The sequence below is a fragment of the Silene latifolia genome, chromosome Y (assembly GCF_048544455.1).
Source record: "Silene latifolia isolate original U9 population chromosome Y, ASM4854445v1, whole genome shotgun sequence".
Lineage (NCBI taxonomy): Eukaryota > Viridiplantae > Streptophyta > Magnoliopsida > Caryophyllales > Caryophyllaceae > Silene > Silene latifolia.
In genome coordinates, this window is record NC_133538.1 from 362409818 (window position 1) to 362433721 (window position 23904).

At 37.8% G+C, this 23904-nt stretch overlaps 1 long non-coding RNA gene across 1 annotated transcript; it reads left to right on the forward strand.

The window, feature by feature from the left end:
- Positions 1 to 2804: 2804 nt before the first annotated feature.
- Positions 2805 to 13484, forward strand: LOC141627110 (uncharacterized). The gene is made up of 3 exons (XR_012536672.1): positions 2805 to 3055; positions 3982 to 4197; positions 12936 to 13484. It is a non-coding gene; the product is annotated as an uncharacterized LOC141627110 (long non-coding RNA).
- The last annotated feature ends 10420 nt before the right edge of the window (positions 13485 to 23904 follow it).

Below are 23904 nucleotides of genomic sequence, written 5' to 3' on the forward strand. Positions count from 1 at the left end.
AGTGGTGGTGGTGTGGTTATTAGTGGTGGTGGTGGCAGTGGGGGCGGTAGATACACATAACACCAGCCCGGATACACATTGTATTACTACGGTTATGGTGTCAGGCAAATGTCATGCTGGTGGTGGTCATTACGGTGGTGGTGGTACATGGGTTTGGTGGGTGGTGGTTTATGGATACAGATAGTAGTTCCCTAGGTACACGAGTATACTGCTGCGGATACACAAATTGAGCATAACTTCAAAATTCAGTGAACTTAAGTGTAGGGATGTAAGTACTTTGCTCATAGGGCTGAGCAAAACATCGATTATGCTATGCTTGTTGATGACGGTGTTGCTAAAGTTGTTAATTTGGAGAAATTTGGAGAAAGGTGGTGCCTTTACTTTTAGCAGTCCTGAGGATATATGCTCAAGCTTCTCTAATTGTCTCCACTTTTCGACGTTGTCTTGTTTTGTTCAGTCCAGTATTTGTTTTCTGTTGTTCTAGATTACATTGGTTTGAATAATGCTGTATTATTTAAACCAATCTCTCTTTTATTTCTGAATTCTACTTGAACATACAAACTCAGAGGAAATATTCAATATGTCAATTCTCAGCATAAATTTAAAAAAAATTTAAAACTTTGTTTAGCAGTTGTTATTGTTATAGTATCTATGTCTGATTGGAATGGTTTACCGCAGCAACAACAAAAGCAATAACATTCAAGCCTTAAACCCGTCCAATAATGCTTTCTCGTCTTACTTAGTGGATAGTCGTTTTCCTCGTTTAATCTCATTAAGCTGCTAGATACACACATTTAAGTTGTTGGATACAAACCTTTAGTTTACTAGATACACTCCTTTATGCTACTAGATACATATCTTTAGCTTGTTAGATACATACTTTTAGCTAGCTAGATACACTCCTTTCAATTACTAGATACATACATTTAGCTTGCTAGATACACTCGTTTAAATTACTAGAAACATACTTTAGCTAGCTAGATACACGTCTTTAAATTACAAGATACAATCTTTTACCTTACTAGATAAAAAAAGTGTACATGTATAGGAAAAAAGTTTATTCAAGTTATTGTAAAAAATGTATCTAAACTACATATTAATGCATCTAGCATCGTAATGTATGTTGTACTAGTTTTGTTTTTTATCAACGTCATTATTTTATTCTTTCGTAAATGAAAGAGTATATATTAAAGTGAAAGTGAAATTAGTTACTTTTATTTTATTTTCCAAAATATATATACCCTCTCCCGAGAGTATATTATACTCCTACTTATAAAATAGGATAAGAACAACGTAAAGATAACGTTTTGAAGGATCCAAAACACAATTCTTAGTCGTCCTTGACCTTGCAAGCTAGATGCACCTCTTTACCTTACTAGATACATACATTTACCTTGCTAGATACACATCTCTGACAAAGTAGATACACTTGTTTACTTTCCTAGATACACTCTTTTACCTTTCTAGATACACATCTCTGGCAAGCTAGATACACACCTTTAAATTGTTAGATACATGTCTTCACCTTACTAGATACACACCTTTAGATTGTTAGATACATGTATTTACCTTGCTAGATACACACCTCTGTCAAGCTAGATACACTCCTTTAAATTGCTACATACAAATCTTTACCTTGATAGATACACTCTTTTAAATACACGTCTTTATCTTGCTAGATACGTAAAATAGTAGTCTACATACATAAAATATTACATGAAAAACCAGTTTAAGTAATTTCAACAACTAACTTATACGTCATTTACACGCACTTTAATTGGTGTATTACCTTTTGTTTGTGCATATCTAGTTACCATCTCATCCAATCTTAACCTAATTATCAGTAATTTGAGGACACTCAATTTTACATTTTATCGAAGATTATTTTCAATTCTGTCATCAAACAAAATCGAAATGATACGACTTGCCTTAATCTGATCAATACATTAATGTATCTAATCACACAGTCACCACAACTGCCCACCCCCGACCACCAAAACTGCCCACCCCCGACTACCACCACTTACCCCTAAATTATCTCAGCAGCCAGCTTTGATGCATCATTATAATCCCGCATCCATTTCTCAGCAGGGGAAGTCATTTCTGCTGAAAGTATTCAAAACGTCCCAAACGCAAATGCGAATCGAGCCATTTATGTCACCGTCAACTACAACACGCACTCATTGCGACACCGGTACTAACCCCAGAAAATCCATCGTCGAACGTTAATACAACCACCAAGGAGAAAAAAAGGGATTTTCGAATGGCTCGAAAGTGGTGGCGATCAGATCTGGGTTACCAGAGGCGGGTGTAGTGGTGGTCTGCATCGCCGGCGGTATAGATGATGGAAATGAGATGTGAAGGTGGAAGAAGGTAGGAGTAATAATCCAATCAACTATTGTGGTGGTCGACGCCGTCGTCAGTGTAAGCAGCCGCGGGTGGTTGCTTGTCGTGGTGCCGACAAAGAAAGACACGATACCGGTATGTGAATACCTAACGGTTGAGTGGGAAGGGGGGATAAGGAGAAGGAGAGAGAGTGTGGTTATGGCATGTGTGTCGGGAAGAGGATATGAATAATTGAATGTCAGCGCGTGTTTTATTGATTTGGGTTAGTTCGTACGGTTCGCACCATACTTTAGTTCGCACCTGACCCCGACCCTATATATATATATATATATATATATATATATATATATATATATATATATATAGAAATAGGATCTCGTGCGAACTTAAAGTTCGGTGCGAACCTACGAACTAAATACAAACCCTTCAGATTAAATAATGAACGACCAAGATTAGACGCTCGTTTAAGTCATACAAACCCCAACCTCACTCTCACTCTCACTCTCACTCTCACAAACCTTTCCAATCTCTCACGCCGCTCACATACACCTCCTCCTCCGACCGCTGTCCTCTGACCACCGTCATCCGACGACCATGATCAGATGCCGGATGCTCGCTCTCTCTCGCACTCTTTCGCACAAAACCACAATTTTGATCGAGTTCTGCTCAAATTCATCGCACCAATCCTCCATTTTCGATCAAATTTCATGTAAGTTTCTTTAATTTCGTAATTATTATCATATTTTGATTAATTATATCCATAGTTTTAAAATTTCCCCCAAATTTAACTTAATTTGAAGAAGGATAACCCTAATTATTCTCCTAGTTTTCATTAATCTCTCTTTTTTATCATTTTTCCTGATTTTTTTTATTAACTTAGGTATATTTAAGCGTTAATTTGTGAATCGTTGGGGTGTGATTGGATTTTTGCTGCTTACCTATCCATTTCTATGAATTTTTTGAGTTTTTCTGGATACTCTTATTACGTTGTGAATAATGTTCCATATCTATGCGTTAATTGACGATTTGTATTGGAATTTTAATTGATTTAAACTAAGTAAATAGTCCTGGTCTATTAATTTGTTATATCTATGCGTTAATTTCGTAATTGTCGCACAGTTCAATGGCTTGACTGAAATTTTATTCTTGCTAATGTTTTGTGTTTCTGTTGGCCAAGGAAAATTGGCGACAATGTGTGGTGTTTGTGGGTGGTTGTGAGTGGCTCGGAATGGTGGCAGAATGGGTGAGGTAATGTGTCGAATGTTATGTAGTGGTCGGGTGTGTTGAATTGGTGGATTTAGTGGTCGGCGCACCTCAGATTCCGATGGTGATGTTGCTGATACGGGTTTAAGGGGCTATCAGGGCTGATGGCGGGAACAGGACTGGTTGTGGGGTTAGTTTAGGGATGATGGTGGTGGTTGTGCTAGCGGTAGGTGCTGCTGGTGGGTAGTGGTAGTTAATCTTTAGAACATGGATACACAAAATAGCATCTTAGATACACGTGGTATTACTACTAGATACACAAGTAATACCATGTGTATGTGGTAGTAACATATGTATTTGTTCTATCTGTAATCGAAAATTTTAAAAACCGACATTTCAACATCGTCATACATTTTATTAATTTGCATGCAGAGGTGACTAGCAAAGCCATTGAAGAGACTGCAACAATCATCCTGAGGCTCTTTCATGATCGAAAGCAGAAGTGTGCTATGCCAAGAATATCTAAGCGCTACTAGCAATTTTGAGCTCGAGGAAGTTAGTCCCTTGATACACTCTGGGATTTTCGGGCCATTATATCCCATATATCTTATATTAGAGCCTTGTCTAAGTTACTAGTGTGGCGGTGTGGTATGTCCAACATCTACATAATTATTGTTATTTACTGTATAACCTTGACTGTATAGCTGCTGGTTAATATCTCTGATTTGGGTTTTAGTATAGGATGTCGAAACTCGAAAGCTAAAAACTTTAACAGTAAAAAGTTACCGATTACTGGTGATAAGTGTGATTTTAGTCTCACTGAAGCAGCTTCTTTGGCAAGTACATCACCAGTAAAAAATAATCCAACAAATTTATGTTGGCCAGCAAATAAATGCGAAAAATGCAGGAATCAAAATTTACAGTTTTAGTTCTTAAAGTATGATACCATTGCATCCTGGGGTAATACAAATGAAAATTGAGAAGGCTTTGAATCGCTCTGTATGCGCAGAGGCTTTGAAATGATAACATTAATAGCTCCATATATTGGACTCCGTCAATATGGCTGTTTTGTAGAACAACCATGCTGGAAAAGGAATAATTTTGTATAGCATTTTAGGCGTTTCAATTCAATCTTCTTAGATATTGGACTGTCCTTTTTTTTGGTGGTTTATGATCATCCATAGCATGAATTGTTCAATCTGCATGTCAGGCAATAACTCTCATGCCTTTCCAAAAGTGTTCCGGGTTTCAAGGCTAATCTTTCATGTGATCGCCTCATTGTCGTATAAGACAACTTAGAAATTAGCATGTCTTCTTCAAAAGTAATCCATTTAAGTTTTGCGTTTGATGTTAAGAACATTCGGGTAGAACGGTCGACTTTTACCCTGGTATGCACTAAGAACTAGTATGGTGTTTGGTCTGCTTTCCTTGCTTTGGTACTTCAATTAGCTTCTTAATGCATGCTGAAGTTGTTTATAATCTTATTGAGTTCTTATCTCTCCTTTTATTCAGTGATCTTTAAAAGTCTCATCACATTCCCACCCATTTAAGCATTTTATTTAATCTTATATGACGAGCAAGTTTGAACAGATGAATGGCAAAAAAATAAATATGAAAAACAACTTTCAATGCATACGAATTAAATGATTCTCTACATACTTCTTTCTATTAGATTATGATTGTTATGATTTTAATTGTAATATTTGATTGAATTTTCATCCCGAGTCACCATGTTCTTCCTGTGCTGTTTAGTACAGTAGGGTGTAGTGTATCGACGACTGTATCCTATCTCTATATAGCTATTTGCAGGAGTGCATCAATCACTCTGTGTTCGGCCTTGAAATAGAGGGGAGTAGATAAAAATTGTAATACTACGGATTTTTATAAGCTAAGTACTCGACCGAGTAGAGCCTACTCGGCCGAGTAGTGTCAGGAGTGTAGTTTGTTTGGGTTATGCCGAGGAATACTCGGCCGAGTATGGTGAATACTCGACCAGTAGAGATACTCGGCGAGTATACACTTTACTCGACCGAGTATCCGGCCTGACGAGTATTATTTCCGCGATTTTGGTTAAAATGATTAGAGGTTATATATCAGCGTTCGTCAGTTTCTAAAATCATTTCTCCCCAAAAACATAAACTACGTTCATTATCCTCTAATCATCTTCATCAATTCCAAGTCAAAGGTTGTCAATTGTGGGTTCTAGCATCTCATTCCGTGTCAATCGCCGTAGTAAGTGTCTTATACTTGTTCATCTATTGTCATTCTTATAAGTTAACAAACCCTAATTTGGTTAATTTGGGAGTTTAGGGTTTTGGTCATCATATGTCGTTGATTGTTGATTATCGTTGTTGTAGGTGATGATGTGTTACTAGTTGTGCATTTGTATGATTGATTGCAGCGTAGCGGATTGCGAAAAGGTAGGGTTTCCCTACTCAGTTACTGTTAATTGATTTAAAACTGTGCTTGTGTTGTAATTGTTGTTATCTGTTGATCATCGGAGTATGGGTGTTGTGATGACGATGGTGATGTGGTTGTGTTGTGACGGTTGTGGTGTTGTGACAGCTGTGATGCTGTGGTGTTGTGTGATTGTGGTGGAGTCACTTGCGGGAGTGGCTTCACACCCTAGTTCGCCCTCCGTGGAACCCGTCACGGGAGGGGATGTACACATTAAGGGACAGGGATTGTTAGTCGCTCGTTGATGAGCTGGACTTGGTGGGGATGGGTGCGGTCACCCATCGGCGGAGTGGATTACCTGTTGCGATGGGTAATCGCGGGGCTACACACTTTGGTGTGTAGTCGGTTACTATGGAGGATGATCAATCGGTTACATTGTTTGTTTGTCTTACATTGATTGAATGGTACGACCCCGTTGTTGTTGTTTTGTAAAACTGCGGTGATCCATTCGGGGATGGTGAGCAGACTTGACAGGTGTTGCATTTGGTGAGCTTGGGCGGTCATGGGGAAGTCGTCATCACCAGTTGTAGTGTCACAGTCATGAGTCTTAGCTATGATTTTATAGTTGTCCTCAGTTGTATTAACTTTACTGGTTTTGGTTTGGATTTGGATTGTTGTAAACATTAATACTTTACAGTACTTCTAATAAATATGTTTAGGACGGACGCTTTTGATATATACTAACCTCGGGCAACCGAGATAGTAATGTGACCTTTCATGCTTGGGTAGTCCTGGTAAGGTACCTTGGTATGAGGGGGTGTTACAAAGTGGTATCAGAGCCGACGATTCCGGCACCTAAAACAAATGAACCCAATGAACTTAGGGAGTCTAAATAAAATGAACCCGGGGAGAGTTGTTTGGAGCTGCCGCAAAGACTTGGGAGACGTCCCGAAGTCGCACTATGGCCCTCACAATCTCAAGCCGGTCACCAGGGGGAATTTGTTGTGAGTCTTTTCGATGCGTGTGTGTGGTATGTGGAACTTGAATGGTTGAATCATGTGAAAGGAAGTGAGATGTGTGGAAACATGTGTAAGACATGGTGAAACTTGTTGAAACGGATTTGGTATGAAATATGTTGGCATGTTAAGTGTTTATTATGTGGCTTTCAAAAGGGTAGTGGAACAAGCGTACATAATCATGATGATGTTAATGCTTGATTGCTGGTAGTAGCATATGGTTACGGGCAGGTGTCTATATACATGAACGTATGATAAGAGTTCACTTGTATACTGGTTTCTTGAAGTATTGAGTTGTTTTTGTTGCCTTATGTATGTTCAAGTTGTTTTGGCTTAGGAAACTTGATTTGTATAAAGATCGATTACGGAAGGGTTGTCTTAAAACTGACATAAGTCGAGTTCTAGAAATGATATTGCTGTGATTCCAAGTTGAGGTGATAGCTTGTCCTCTTACGATTCTAACGATAGGTCACACGCCCAAAATGACCAAGTAACGAGTGAGATATGACTGTTTTACGAAAAATGGACGGTGCTGAGAACTGCGCCGATACTCGACCGAGTATCTTTTATACTCGACCGAGTATTCCATATTCGGCCGAGTAATCTCTCTGTGATAATACTGTTTAGCGTCTGGAGTCATGAACTCGGCCGAGTAGTCTCATACTCGACCGAGTAAGGTCTACTCGGCCGAGTATTCCCAATACTCGACCGAGTAATCCTTCTACGACAATTACGTTCGCTTCTGGAGTCGAAAACTCGGCCGAGTAATATAGTTACTCGACCGAGTATCCTGTAATCGACCTAGTATGTTATGTACTCGACCGAGTACCTCAGTGGGCGGCTATTTTGTGTCGGTGGCTATATTTTCACCTTAATTTTGAGTCGGTAGTTATGTTCTTACCTTTGTTTTGAGTCGGTAGCTATGCTCTTACATTGTTTTGAGTTCTAGGGTATGTACACATGTACGTTTTGAGTCTTAATGCATTCTTTTATATATGTGACGGTCTTGATACGTAAGTTACCCAATGTTATGATAAGGAGAATGCCGGCTTGTAAGGAGTACGTGTTGGATAGAAAGGACATGAGTTATTTGTGGTCGTGAGGGATAGTGGAAACAAAAGAGAGGGAAGATTGATGAGTTAATCGAGGTAAAGAGCATGTTTTGTGAGGTATGGTGAGTAAGATAGTCGTGTGTTGAGTAATATAAAAGTAAGTACATATATGGGCAAAAGTGGTGTAAGTTTAAAGAAACGTGAGAATTAAAGATTGAGGCGAGGGATACGACTAGTAGAATATTGGGATGTGTAAGGATTTATAGAGGGAAATGGTTAGGATTGTGTTAGTTAGGATTATGTGTGATGAAAGGTCGTTATAGAGGGACGAAAATGAATGATGCGTAATGAGATCGAGTTATGCCGCGATGGGTAGATAGTGGTTGAGTTTGGGAATTTGGAATATATGGAGGTGAGCCTAGTGTGAAATTCCTTGGACAATTAACGGCATGAGGTGAACTTTGGGTTCTAGAGATACGAAAGGGAGATACGATCTATTGAAGAGTAACCGTTGGTGTGTGGACTTGTATGTGAGAAGGGAGTGTGAGAAGCGAGATGAGAGGGGATAAGTAATAAGGAAAGAATGAGAAGAAATTGATATGAATTAATGGAATGTGAGTCGTGGAGTAACAAGAAGGTAATCATATTACTAAAGGGTTAGGTAGAGAAGGATGGAGATGATTTATTAATCGTTATTATTGGACGAAAGTAAGTGAGAGAACGTTGACCAAAGTTATGGGACATGAAAGTAAGGAATCATGGAAATGTACGATAGCCTCACTAGAGGGTGTGAATTAATAGTTATATAGAAGAGTAGGACGATATGTTAGCCGTGAGTTTCGAGGTATTAAGGGAAGAAGAAGCTGGTAGAGTGTTTGCACGATCTGTGATTGTGGCGGAGAGTTAGGTAACAATATGATAAAGGATAGAATTGGGAATAACGTTGGGGTAAATTTTGTTGATGGATTTGATGTTCGTTATTTGGGATGCTAACCAAAGAGATGAAACGGATTGTGATATTAAGAAGTGATAGTAAGAGAGTAGTCACATGAAGGATGTTGTTGTCATAGTATTGTCACTAGTGGTTGAGGATGATGTTACTTTAGGGAAGCTAGTTGTTCTAATGAGGTCGATTTTGTAGAGACCAGATTGATATGTAGGGTTGTGAGAGAGTATAAGATGTGGTCATATGAGGCGGTTGTTAGTAGTTGAGTATTAATGGTATGGTTACATTTGGCAAGGGGTGATGGTTATGCGAATGGGAGAATATGTTATGAGGGGTGTACGAGTTAAGCTCGGGTGAGAGGTAACTTTTATCAGGTGGTAACTTACGTGATCAGGATTGACTAGTTGGATGTGATTATGGGTCTATGATGTGTATAAATGTTTGTGTGAGGTTCCGACCTCACGAGAAGCGGTATGGTGTGATAGTCATAAAGTTGTTATACGAATGTTTGTGATATATGTTGGGTACGACAATCTAATGGAATGAGGTTCAAAAGGAAATAATTTGATTGATCTGGCATGGATAGTTAAAATCGTATGTGTATTGATGATACATGTTTATTCCGTGAAAAGGTATGGATGATATGCATGAGATTCTTGTATGTTTATTTCGTATAATATGTGTTATGATCGAATAAAGCAGTTTTGAGTAAGTTTTCTTGTCCGGAGAGTTATACTGAGTCAGTGTTTGTGGGAATTATATGTGGGTGTGATGTGGTTGTTGTGCCTTGGGTGGTGATCCGGGCACGGTAATTCGTGTTGTGATGCGGACATTTTCGCGCTGCGGTGCGGCTGTTGGTGGCGATGTTGCGATGCCATCACCGGTTGTAGTGGAGTATACAGGGTGGTTACGATTTGAGTTTCGAAAGTACAAACCAGTTATGCATAGATTGTTGTTTTGTTGCTGTTGTTTCTTGTGAGTTTCGGTTAGACATGTAGACTGTTGTTTTGTTTGTTGATGTTTCTTACCAGTTTCAGTTTGGGAATGAGGGTAGAGTATGATATGAAAGAGAGTTGTATATGTTTTCGTTGTTGTCATGGTATAGTGATATTCTGTTGATGGGACACAGTTGTGATAGGTTGTTACAGTAATTTTGATCTTGTTCTAGATGAGGCTTTGGTAGACATGGTAATGACAAGTGGTTCGTAGAACATGTGTGGTAATGATCTGATATATGCAGGTGGTTCATAATCCTTGTTGAGACAGTGAGTGTACGGTGTTGGGTAATTAGTGTCGTGTTAAGTTATGTACGAGTCTTGCGGTAATGAAAGAAAGGAACTTGAGGATCTAGTGTGAGTGTACGTAACAAGTGTGGATCGTGAGTTATGCTTTTAGAGATAAGAGTTTTATATAGTTTATATAGAGAGGTATGTCATGTCGCGGTAATGTGGAAGAGTTAGAGTGTTTGTTATGATCAGGATTGTGTGGTTTTGATTAGATGGAGCGCAGAATGAGTTGAGGTATGAAAACTGTTTAAGAGAGCCTTGGATATAGGAATAGTAAGTGTATAGATTATAGGAGGGTATCTTTCACATGTGGTGGTGATGAAGATAATGAGAGGTATAGCTAAGGACCTAGTATTAGTGAGTTACGAGGACGTAACACGTGTCTTAAGAGGAGTAGGATGCGACAAAGAGCGTTTGAGGGTTGTGCATGTCGTAATATTACTGGACGTAGAGTGTTGGTGTAGCATAAGGAATGGATGGGTACATATAGTGGTTGATAGTGTTAAAAGGCCATATTACTGGACGTAGAGTGTTGGTGTAGCATAAGGAATGGATGGGTACATATAGTGGTTGATAGTGTTAAAAGGCCATGGTTGTGCTTGTAGTAGTTCGATGTTTAGGAGTGTGAGAATTTTTTCGATAGTGTTGATAAAAGTGGATGATGATATTTATGAGTTCGAGAGTTTTGGTAGCTGGATGATGATGTTGATGAGTGTGAGTAAACTTCGAGGACGAAGTTCCTTTTAAGGGTGGTAGAATGTAACATTCCGTTTTGATGGTTGATCTTCTTTTGTGGATTGTCTTGGTATTGAGTGCTAGTGAGTGTTATAGAAGTGAGACAGAGTTGGCAATATTATATTGTGGTTATTAATTCGGTAATGTTATGGAGTCAGTATTAGGAGCCTATGCTATAGTTGAGACGATATCGTGAGCCATATGGTGGAATGAAGAGTGGTTTGTGGAGTTAGTGTTAGGTGTCCAGGTTTTATAGGTTGGGTTGGAACTTCGGGGACGAAGTTCTTTTTAAGGGGGGAAGATTGTAATACTACGGATTTTTATAAGCTAAGTACTCGACCGAGTAGAGCCTACTCGGCCGAGTAGTGTCAGGAGTGTAGTTTGTTTGGGTTCTGCCGAGGAATACTCGGCCGAGCATGGTGAATACTCGACCGAGTAGAGGATACTCGGCCGAGTATACACTTTACTCGACCGAGTATCCGGCCTGACGAGTATTATTTCCGCGATTTTGGTTAAAATGATTAGAGGTTATATATCGGCGTTCGTCAGTTTCTAAAATCATTTCTCCCCAAAAACATAAACTACGTTCATTATCCTCTAATCATCTTCATCAATTCCAAGTCAAAGGTTGTCGATTGTGGGTTCTAGCATCTCATTCCGTGTCAATCGCCGTAGTAAGTGTCTTATACTTGCTCATCTATTGTCATTCTTATAAGTTAACAAACCCTAATTTGGTTAATTTGGGAGTTTAGGGTTTTGGTCATCATATGTCGTTGATTGTTGATTATCGTTGTTGTAGGTGATGATGTGTTACTAGTTGTGCATTTGTATGATTGATTGCAGCGTAGCGGATTGCGAAAAGGTAGGGTTTCCCTACTCAGTTACTGTTAATTGATTTAAAACTGTGCTTGTGTTGTAATTGTTGTTATCTGTTGATCATCGGAGTATGGGTGTTGTGATGACGGTGGTGATGTGGTTGTGTTGTGACGGTTGTGGTGTTGTGACAAACCGTGATCTTTGTGGTGTTGTGTGATTGTGGTGGAGTCACTTATGGGAGTGGCTTCACACCCTAGTTCGCCCTCCGTGGAACCCGTCACGGGAGGGGATGTGCACATTAAGGGACAGGGGATTGTTAGTCGCTCGTTGATGAGCCGGACTTGGTGGGGATGGGTCTGCGGTCACCCATCGGAGTGGATTACCTGTTGCGATGGGTAATCTGGCAGGGCTACACACTTTGGTGCGTAGTCGGTTACTATGGAGGATGATCAGTCGGTTACATTGTTTGTTTGTCTTACATTGATTGAATGGTACTGACCCCGTTGTTGTTGTTTTGTAAAACCTGCGGTGATCCATTCGGGGATGGTGAGCAGACTTGACAGGTGTTGCATTTGGTGAGCTTGGGCGGTCATGGGGAAGTCGTCATCACCAGTTGTAGTGTCACAGTCATGAGTCTTAGCTATGATTTTGTAGTTGTCCTCAGTTGTATTTACTTTACTGGTTTTGGTTTGGATTTGGATTGTTGTAAACATTAATACTTTACAGTACTTCTAATAAATATGTTTAGGACGGACGCTTTTGATATATACTAACCTCGGGCAACCGAGATAGTAACAGCCTTTCATGCTTGGGTAGTCCTGGTAAGGTACCTTGGTATGAGGGGGTGTTACAAAAATGACTCACAAAACTATGTGGTTGATTAAATTATAAACGCGATTTATCGCTCATTTTAAGTTTTAACTATTGTACAATTTTAATTGTGATCTCCAAAGAAATACCAACATTTTAGTGTCTTCAACCAAAGGACTCGAATTAATAAATAATCGATGCAACTTCCATTACGAGTTATCTATAATTGATTTGTCTATGGTTTCATATATTTGACCCATTTATCCAGCTATAGCTTTCATAGTTTCATACTTTCATGCAATGGCATTATGCTCCATCTTTTTTGCAGATCACCATTTTGGTGGTGGTGAAAGGAGTAGTTGAACTACCAACTATCAATGGAAGTGTAGAGTTGAAAGAAGTTTTGGAGAAGCTTGGATCTATTCTTTATCAGGAAACCATTGTAAGTAAAATTTCAATTTTTCTGATCCATCGGATTTGGTATAGTCATTGAGCGGCACTACACATAACTTGAATTTGCAGTTCCATTCACATTATTATAGATCGAATTATTAAAACCCGGGTTTGTAATAAATAAATGTTGGATTGAATGTTATACTGGCGCATGCAGGCTGCTGAAGCTCTAAGGACGCCGTAAGAGGAGAATGATAAGTTGTCAGAATAAGAGCTTCATGAAGATTACCCACTTCTCAACCTCCTTGAAGATTCACAAATACACAAATAAGATGTTTGTTGTACTCCTTACAATGGCTATAGTTTATGCCATGAACCTCATTTTCAAAAACCAACAATACAGTATGATTACAATACTTCATTACTGTGAACAAAGTTCTTAGATACACTCGTTTAAATTACTAAATACATACATGTAGTTTGCTAGATACATTTTTTAAAGTTATTAGATACATTTCCTTTAGGTACCTAGATACATTCGTTTAAGTTACTAGATACATAACTTTAGCTAGCTAGATACACTTTTAAGTTACTATATACATTCTTTTAACTATCTCAATACACTCGTTTAAGTTATTAGATACATTCTTTTAGCTATACTCGTTCAAGTTAATAGATACATTCTTTTAGCTATCTAGATACACATTATTACGTTACTAGATACCTTACTAAGATACGGTCATTTACCTTGATATATATACTCCTTTACCTTGTTGTATACACATCTATAGGAAGCTAAATACACTCATTTAGATTGTTAGGTACACTCCTTTATCTTGCTAGATACATATCTCCAGCAAGCTAGATACACTTCTTTAGATTGTTAGATACATGTCTTTGCCTTGCTAGATACACTCATTTATCTTGCTAGATACTTTTCTTAACCCCTACTCTAGACGATTTTAATTGCAAAGTTAGAATCTAGTCGAGGTTAGGAGAACGAATGGATAATGGTACAATGTAAATTTAAAAATAGTATCGAAAATATTAACTAAGAGCTTCGAAATTTTCATGCTCGGGCTAGCCACTCCTAATCCCCACATCGTTCAAATTCATAAGATCGTCATATACATTAGCAAAGAAAGTCAATGTTAATTAACCATGTGATTTGCAACGAGGGAGCTAAAAAGAAAGTATACATTGCTTCTTCTATTAAAACATCTGATTATAATCCAAATGCAAAATAATAAATGCTGCCCAACAAAAAGGAGCACTATGATTAAATATTTACATTAACATATTATTATCAAGAATTAAGGTTGCCTATTAACTCAGAACATTACGCCTGCGACTTCATTGAAAACAAAGACGACGAACACCTGCCATCTGAGTATCTGGCCCGTCGCACCCATGCCAAACATCCACCAGCCACAACAAACTCTTGCCATTGCTGAACAAACAAGGTACATCCCCTACCCCAGACACTACTCAAGTCTCGTTATTGTCGGGTTCGGAGTTTAGGGTTCGTAAGCTTGGTTACATACGATGGATTCATCTAAGTGCATGGTTTCTACAAGTCATTTAAGTGCCTTTTTAATTAGTCAATAAAGGGTGGTTATTGTCCATGTTTAGTGTGTCGTTTATTTCCATTCAATTTGGTATTTTATTTCCACTTTATTAAAGGGCATAATTAGCTAGTTACTTTCATCATTGATCATAATTAGCTAGTTGCTTTTAGAGATGGTCATGATTAGCTAGAGTTAATGGCCATAAATTGATTGTTTAAGTTTATCTTTAGTAGCCCTTTGGAGTCTTTGAACGGCTGCCTTCTTAGACTATTTATAGTCTTGGATTGTTTGTACTTCATCATTGAAAAATATTAAGAAAAGAACACTTGTGTTTTTATTGTTTTGGGAGTGTAGTTTACATACCAAAATTCGAGTTAGTTTTAAAGACGCGATTGAGTCTAACTAGATTGTTTCTCAATAGGTCTTGAGTTCAATCAACCCCATTGACAAATTATAGGTCTAGTTTGTCAAATATCCTTACAAATCAGATCGGGTCGTACCTGAAATGCGTTCGGATCTTGTTTGTTCTTTCTTTGTTTCCGCTGCACTCATACGAGTTTTATTCTCTCGAGTAAAATTCGTATCATAAGTGGTATCACATGTTTTTAATCAATCTGAGTCGTTGATCTTAAGAGATATGACGGTCCAAGATGATAGGACAGACTCACCCTAAGAAGGTAGACTCAATAGATCTTTGATACGAATTTTACTCGAGAGAATAAAACTCGTATGAGTGCAGCGGAAACAAAGAAAGAACAAACAAGATCCGAACGTACTAGGTACGACCCGATCTGATTTGTAAGGATATTTGACAAACTAGACCTATAATTTGTCAATGGGGTTGATTGAACTCAAGACCTATTGAGAAACAATCTAGTTAGACTCAATCGCGTTTAAAACTAACTCAATTTTGGTATGTAAACTACACTCCCAAAACAATAAAAACACAAGTGTTCTTTTCTTAATATTTTTCAATGATGAAGTACAAACAATCCAAGACTATAAATAGTCTAAGAAGGCAGCCGTTCAAAGACTCCAAAGGGCTACTAAAGATAAACTTAAACAATCAATTTATGGCCATTAACTCTAGCTAATCATGACCATCTCTAAAAGCAACTAGCTAATTATGATCAATGATGAAAGTAACTAGCTAATTATGCCCTTTAATAAAGTGGAAATAAAATACCAAATTGAATGGAAATAAACGACACACTAAACATGGACAATAACCACCCTTTATTGACTAATTAAAAAGGCACTTAAATGACTTGTAGAAACCATGCACTTAGATGAATCCATCGTATGTAACCAAGCTTACGAACCCTAAACTCCGAACCCGACAATAACGAGACTTGAGTAGTGTTATCCGGATCCTCACCCGTATCATCACTTCCCCCTTCGAAAGGAATTGACCTCAATTCATGTCGCTTCAATCCGCCGGGATCAAAGACGACTATTACTAACATTAGAACGGACTCATAAACAAAATCATGTGATACCACTTATGATACGAATTTTACTCGAGAGAATAAAACTCGTATGAGTGCAGCGGAAACAAAGAAAGAACAAACAAGATCCGAACGTACTAGGTACGACCCGATCTGATTTGTAAGGATATTTGACAAACTAGACCTATAATTTGTCAATGGGGTTGATTGAACTCAAGACCTATTGAGAAACAATCTAGTTAGACTCGAATCGCGTCGAAAACTAACTGAATTTTGGTATGTAAACTACACTCCCAAAACAATAAAAACACAAGTGTTCTTTTCTTAATATTTTTCAATGATGAAGTACAAACAATCCAAGACTATAAATAGTCTAAGAAGGCAGCCGTTCAAAGACTCCAAAGGGCTACTAAAGATAAACTTAAACAATCAATTTATGGCCATTAACTCTAGCTAATCATGACCATCTCTAAAAGCAACTAGCTAATTATGATCAATGATGAAAGTAACTAGCTAATTATGCCCTTTAATAAAGTGGAAATAAAATACCAAATTGAATGGAAATAAACGACACACTAAACATGGACAATAACCACCCTTTATTGACTAATTAAAAAGGCACTTAAATGACTTGTAGAAACCATGCACTTAGATGAATCCATCGTATGTAACCAAGCTTACGAACCCTAAACTCCGAACCCGACAATAACGAGACTTGAGTAGTGTTATCCGGATCCTCACCCGTATCATGTTTTCACTCAATTTGCAGCTAGTTCACTTTTCCTCTGCTTTAATGTAGGGAACGATCGAAGGAGGAACTCTTAAATATCTTGAAAAATGCGAGTTTTTGATTTAATTATGGTGTTTATGTGATTAATTTATTATTGACAATCGATTTCCATTGATTTTGAGTTCATTATTGCCCTAGCATCAGCGTTTTGGAGTTCGTTATCTTCGTGTGCGATTTTTTTCAATCAAATTTGTTTTTTCGAAGATAATTTTACCTTATTTCGACGTATTTGATGTTATTCTTCGTTCTAGTTGATTATTAATTGATGTAACTTAATTTGCTTATATTCCTTAACCTGCATATTCTAAAATCTGTTACTGTCTCTAAATTTTCTCTGAATAAAGGACATAATTTTATTGCTTGTTCACTAGAACAAAGATTTACAACTCGTTTCATCCTGTTGAATGTAGGTTGATACAGTATTTTTTAAATTTTGTTCATCGTTTTAATACATCGATCAAGTAATTGAGGATATATACTGGTTTTTTTTTAATAAAGCTTTTTGTGCACTTTAGTACTACTGGTGAAACAAATGTTCACTGCTTTTATACATATTGGAATAAATAACGAATAGTGACTACTGGAACAATAGCGTAATTGTGTTACTCGAATGAATTGTGTTATTATGATGATATAAGCGTGTTATTTTAACGGTGTGAGTGTGTTACGATGATGGATAAGAGTTTTACTTGCGACAACAATGGTTTAAGTATGTTACGATAATAGTTTAGTCGTGTTACTCTAATGTTATAAGTGTGTTATTATAATGGCATGTGTGTGTTATTATAGTGATATAGTTTTATTATTATACTGCGTAATAGTGTTACTCTAGTGTTATAAGTGTGTAATTATAATGGTTATTAGTGCTTGCATGTCGTTTGTTAGTCTTTGCTAGCCCAGTTGACAATCCTTAATAACGGCCCTTCCTCTTTGGAAGAACCCATTTGTTGTAACGGAGGCGTCCCGTTACCCAAATAGTTAATTGATAAGGCGATAAGAACAATAAATAACGAATGTAAATAAAGTTGACACAAAGATTTACGTGGTTCACCAGTAAAATAACTGGCTACGTCCACCCTGCGAGGAGATCAAATTTCACTATTGTGGAGAAAATAGTACAACAGTAGACCGGTACACACGCGCTCAATATGAGCCAAAAGTATACCCTATTCTACCAACAAATATAGTAATCTCAAAGGAACAAAAGAGACTACCCCAATAAGACGAAGGACAAATAATCTTGAGGCCTACCAAGATCTGAACAAACTCCTTCGATCTTCAAAGACAGACGAACACCAATAATAGAGCTCGGAACAAACTGAGTTTTCTTCTTCAGAAGGAACCTCACAAATCGACCTTCTTTATTATGCTCTCAAAACTCTCTCTTAATTAACCTAGAATAAAACTTGGGTCTTTATATATTTATTCTACCCAAGATAAAATATCTAGACTAATAAGAAATAAACCAATAGGAAATTAAATAAATAATTTCCTAAAACCGAAACCATACGTACTACGTAACAACCGAACACATTAAAATAGAATAGCAAGATCCAGTGATCCACTAATTTCCCAATTCTAATGCAAGTCAACGTAGCAACACAATCAGCCAGAAAACCAAACATGAATTCAGTGATACATTCGACTCACGAAGAGCTCGGTACTTCCTTTCTTCTTGTTTTACTTTTCGGTCTACCACTCTTCTTGCATTTTCGTCTTCGACACAAATTCAAGGCACAAATTCCTAACAAATCTCCACCTTGACTTGAATTATTCAAACACGAACCTAAACATAGAAGAAACAAACCCAAATCAGCTTCAACAGAATCGATCCTCAAGTCACTATCTGTCCCGATAGTCTCCACTGACTTGAACACAACCCACAAAACGGACAAACGAATCGAGTGTGCAACAAATGTGACCAATATACAAAGTACCCAATGTAGTAAGCTGAAAATTACCAATTGTACTAAGTACCCAACATATCTTCATATACCAATAGGAAGGCCAAACGCAGCAAACTCCGAAGAGGACAAAAGCTACCAAACGCCAACACAAATATATGAGACACCAAATGTCACTAAGATGGAACGGTGTACCAAAACAACACATACAAGACTCCAAAACAAAATCCCCTCCAAAATACATGGCTAAATGTACCGTCGTACCAAACTGTCCCAAAAAGAACACAAACGCCACGAACAAAACAAATGTCTCACTTGAGTAAACTAGGTGTCATGACCACCACAAAAATGCCTACACCAAGGCAACAAAACTCAAGTCGAAACCAAAACAAAAACAACATTCTAAGCGAGCACAAATTACCTCCATCAAAGGTACAAATTTGTTAGACAAGATAGTCCAACTCAAAAGCTCCAAAGAATAAACTCCCGTCGAAGTTTCAAAAATGACCCCTTACGAGGTCCCAAACGGCTCTCTTTCAAGAGCCACAAACACTCCACCGGGCCGAAACCGCCCACCTCTTGGGGCGCACGCCCTCATTGAGGCGCAGAGACAAAAGTAGATAGCTTGTCTTGAGAACCCCGTAGCTTGACCTGTACCGGAATAGACTCCACCTTATCACAACACTACCATTCTCACTAAAGCTATCCAAACCCGAATTATCCAGAATATCACCAAGTGACCCAAACTGGATGTGCTTCAAAGTATCATTCACATATCCAAGTTGCATATGCCCCAACTTAGACTCGAGAGAGACAGAAGAATGATTACCGATGCTCCAACAAACAAGACAATGCCTTGAAGGACATAAATAGTTCCTTCTTTAACACCCCTCCAAGTAACAAGAACCCTTACCAGGTATACAACGATCCACCATCACCTTGAAAATCGTAGCCCCGATCAACTAACATTCCAAGTGATACAAGATTTCTCTTCAAACGTGGAACATGCCTAACACCTTCTAGGAAGATAACAACACCATCACATGTCCTAACCTCGAATGTCCCAACACCAAGCACTTCACAAATAGACCCATCACCCATGGCAACATTGACCCCATGTGAAGCTTCATAAGAAGTAAACCATTGCCTAAAAGGACACATATGATAAACGCATCCCGTATCCAAAATCCAACTATCCGAAGAACGTGGAACAACATCAACAACGAGAGCATAATCTTCCTCGAATCGTATTTAGCAACCTTTTGTGCAAATGTTAAAACACCACTTCCTTCAACTTAGGACACCGATTTTTCCAATGACCGGTTCTTTGCGCAGAATTGCGACATTCTTACGAGGACCCTTAGACTTGGCTTTACCCTTACTAGAACCCTCCGAATTCACAAGAAGCCCTACAGGACTACTGTCTACAACACCACCTGACGCTACTCGGCGCAAATCCCTGGTGTGAAGCGCTGACCTCACTTCCTCTAGGGTCAAAGAATCTTTACCAACAACAAACGACTCCACAAAAGTCTCAAACGAACTTGGTAAAGAAACTAACAAAATTAAGGCGGCATCCTCATCATCTACCTTAACATCTAAATTACGAAGATCAAGTAAAATAGAGTTAAGACGGTCTAGATGGTCCTTGAGAGACGTACCTTCTTGCATACGAAGACCAAACAAACGCTGCTTAAGAAGCAACTTGTTGGTTAGAGTCTTTGTCATATACAAAGATTCCAACTTCAACCACAAACCTATAGCAGGTTTCCTCATCGGCAACCTCAACCATAACATGATCACTAAACATAACCGTAATTAAAGAATGAGCCTTCTCCTCCAAGACTACATCTCGCATCTGTCTTTTTGCCGCATCGACGAACTACCCGCTGAATTTGCCTTTGAGATAACGGACCACGCCTTCTTTGTCTAAGCAAAGCTCTCATCTTTAACGCGCACACCCAAAACTATTTCTCCCAAAGAACTTCTCAACATTCAAAACATTCGTAGACGACATCTTTTCACCTGAAAATCAATAAACCCAAATAACGCCTAAAAAACACAACTAACGCTGCGATCCCAAATCGTAACCTTAGCTCGGTGCCAATTGTTGTAACGGAGGCGTCCCGTTACCCAAATAGTTAATTGATAAGGCGATAAGAACAATAAATAACGAATGTAAATAAAGTTGACACAAAGATTTACGTGGTTCACCAAGAAAATAACTGCTACGTCCACCCCCGCGAGGAGATCAAATTTCACTATTGTGGAGAAAATAGTACAACAGTAGACCGGTACACACGCGCTCAATATGAGCCAAAAGTATACCCTATTCTACCAACAAATATAGTAATCTCAAAGGAACAAAAGAGACTACCCCAATAAGACGAAGGACAAATAATCTTGAGGCCTACCAAGATCTGAACAAACTCCTTCGATCTTCAAAGACAGACGAACACCAATAATAGAGCTCGGAACAAACTGAGTTTTCTTCTTCAGAAGGAACCTCACAAATCGACCTTCTTTATTGTGCTCTCAAAACTCTCTCTTAATTAACCTAGAATAAAACTTGGGTCTTTATATATTTATTCTACCCAAGATAAAATATCTAGACTAATAAGAAATAAACCAATAGGAAATTAAATAAATAATTTCCTAAAACCGAAACCATACGTACTACGTAACAACCGAACACATTAAAATAGAATAGCAAGATCCAGTGATCCACTAATTTCCCAATTCTAATGCAAGTCAACGTAGCAACACAATCAAGAAAAACCAAACATGAATTCAGTGATACATTCGACTCACGAAGAGCTCGGTACTTCCTTTCTTCTTGTTTTACTTTTCGGTCTACCACTCTTCTTGCATTTTCGTCTTCGACACAAATTCAAGGCACAAATTCCTAACACCATTTGTATTTTTTCACTATTTGAGCTTTTTAGAAGGTAAGGACTTATTTTTGAGATTGTCCGTGTCACCTTAGTTGGTGTTATCACTATGTGTTCTCTGTGCTGTCATTACATTAGTTATGGCTGCAATCGCTTCTGTTTTTCCTCATAAATCTTCGCTAAAGGTTTATTTCATTAGGCATGTAGCGGAGAGTTGCATATGTTTTTTCTGGCATTTTCTATGATTCATCATCAATTTGTGTAGCTACTAGTAAGATCAATGCAAATCTGCATGGTAGAAATACTCAGTGGTCATGTTTATGCATTAGATTTGTTTTGTGATCAAAATAATTGAGAGTTGCTCATATCAACTTTGGTTTATCTTTTTTAACGTAAAAAGTTACTTGCTATAAATTCTGGTTAGTATCACAGTACTGTGCTCTATATTTGGGTTCATTTTCTTTTAGTCTATCCTTATTTTATTCAATAACTGAACTTGAAATATGCGACAACATTTATATGTACAATGACGTCTATTAGCTCAAAGCGCCAGATAGAAAACTTGATTAAGGTCCTCGATGCATACCTTTGCCTTTGTTTCCACACCAACACTACGCCTTCTAAGTTTCTTGCCGTTCATATTCATGTTCCTGAGCTCATTAGAATTCCTCCAACAAAGAGGTTGCCAGGCTCGGCTTCATAGTTACTACACAAGGCCAATATTCGAAGCGTCAATATCCCTAGTATTCTTTGTGCATGAATGGTTGTACATCAGATGTGTTTCAATTTAACATGGATTACTGTGATGTTTATATATAGGAGGCATTTATAGTAGAGCAACGTGATTACGTATATGTGTGTTATTTTAACGGTTATACTTTGTTACAATAATGGTTTTCTTGTGTTACAACAATGGGTATACTTTGTTAGAATACTGGTTTTCTCGTGTTACAATAACGGTTTGATCGTGTTACAATAATAGCTTAGTTATGTTACTATAATTGTTTAATTGAATTACATATCATGTCATTCTTTGACTACAATTCTCAAGTCTTAACTTTCTTGTCTTTTACTCTCCCGTGCCTCATACCCACCAAATGAAGCTTGTGTGAGAGTGGAGTAATGTTTAAGTATAGTTAAGAATTTTCATTGTTTTGCACAAGTTCATAATATTGTTGCTTTACTTGTACAATATTAGGAGTTCCTCTGTTTTTTCCGTGTGCAAAAATAAGGAGATAAAATTCAGTTTTGCACCAAGTAATCACTAAATTGACACTAGTGGTATAACCGTCAATTGTGATAAATCAACGTCTATTAGCTCAAAAGGTAGAGCATTGTGCCATTGCACAAGATGTGGGTTCAAGTCCTACATAGACGAGTAAATGTGATTATGTTAATGTCGCAATGTGATTTAAGTAAATTTTGCAATCTGATTTCTTTAATTTTGGGATTTGGGCAGGATTTGCTATACCTTGCATATGGGAAAACCTCTGCTATGCAAATAATAGACTTTGATTAGTGTATTTCCTTAAAGTAACACAAGTTGGTCTTCATTGTAACACTTGTTTGTCCTTAGAGTAACAAAAGTTAGTCTTTATTGTAACATTAGTAAATTCTATAGTAAATTCGAGTTATTTCTAGCAAGTAATTTTGATCCCAATCTTTGCCTCAAAGTCCTTCAAGATGTTCAACATTACCAGTCCAAAGATGCAACGATTTATATATTTATTTCTATAATAAGAGGCATATTCAACCAAGATCTTGGAACATAGAGTACCCCTGGTTGATAATTGATAGCCAAAACGACTTTGGTAACTCCGACAGGCTTCAGAGCTTCTATCTAAGCAACCTTAAAAAGTAACTATGAGGAAAAACTCAGATTGTTCTCCAAATGGCAGGGAACTTATTTTTGCAATTCCATCTTTCCACAAGCAGAACTTCTTCTAAAATTAAGATGACAAAGTATCAGACTGCTTTATATTTGGAAACCAATGCATACGAATTAGAGTTGGTCACATACTCACATGTGTGAGACGATCTCATACAAGATTCACGGGAAAGTAAAACCATGAGCTAATAGCAGATCTTAACATCGAAAAGAAATTTGTATGGAATGTCACGTATTTTTGCTAGTCTCTTCATACAAGACTAACAAAGGATCAAATTTTACAATTAATTAAGTGACACACAATGGTGAAAACATGAATTCCATAAATCCAAGCTCTAGTTGAGATAAGAAACTGATGAACATGAATTCCATAAAGCCAAGACAAGTAACACAAGTTAGTCTTTAATGTAACAAT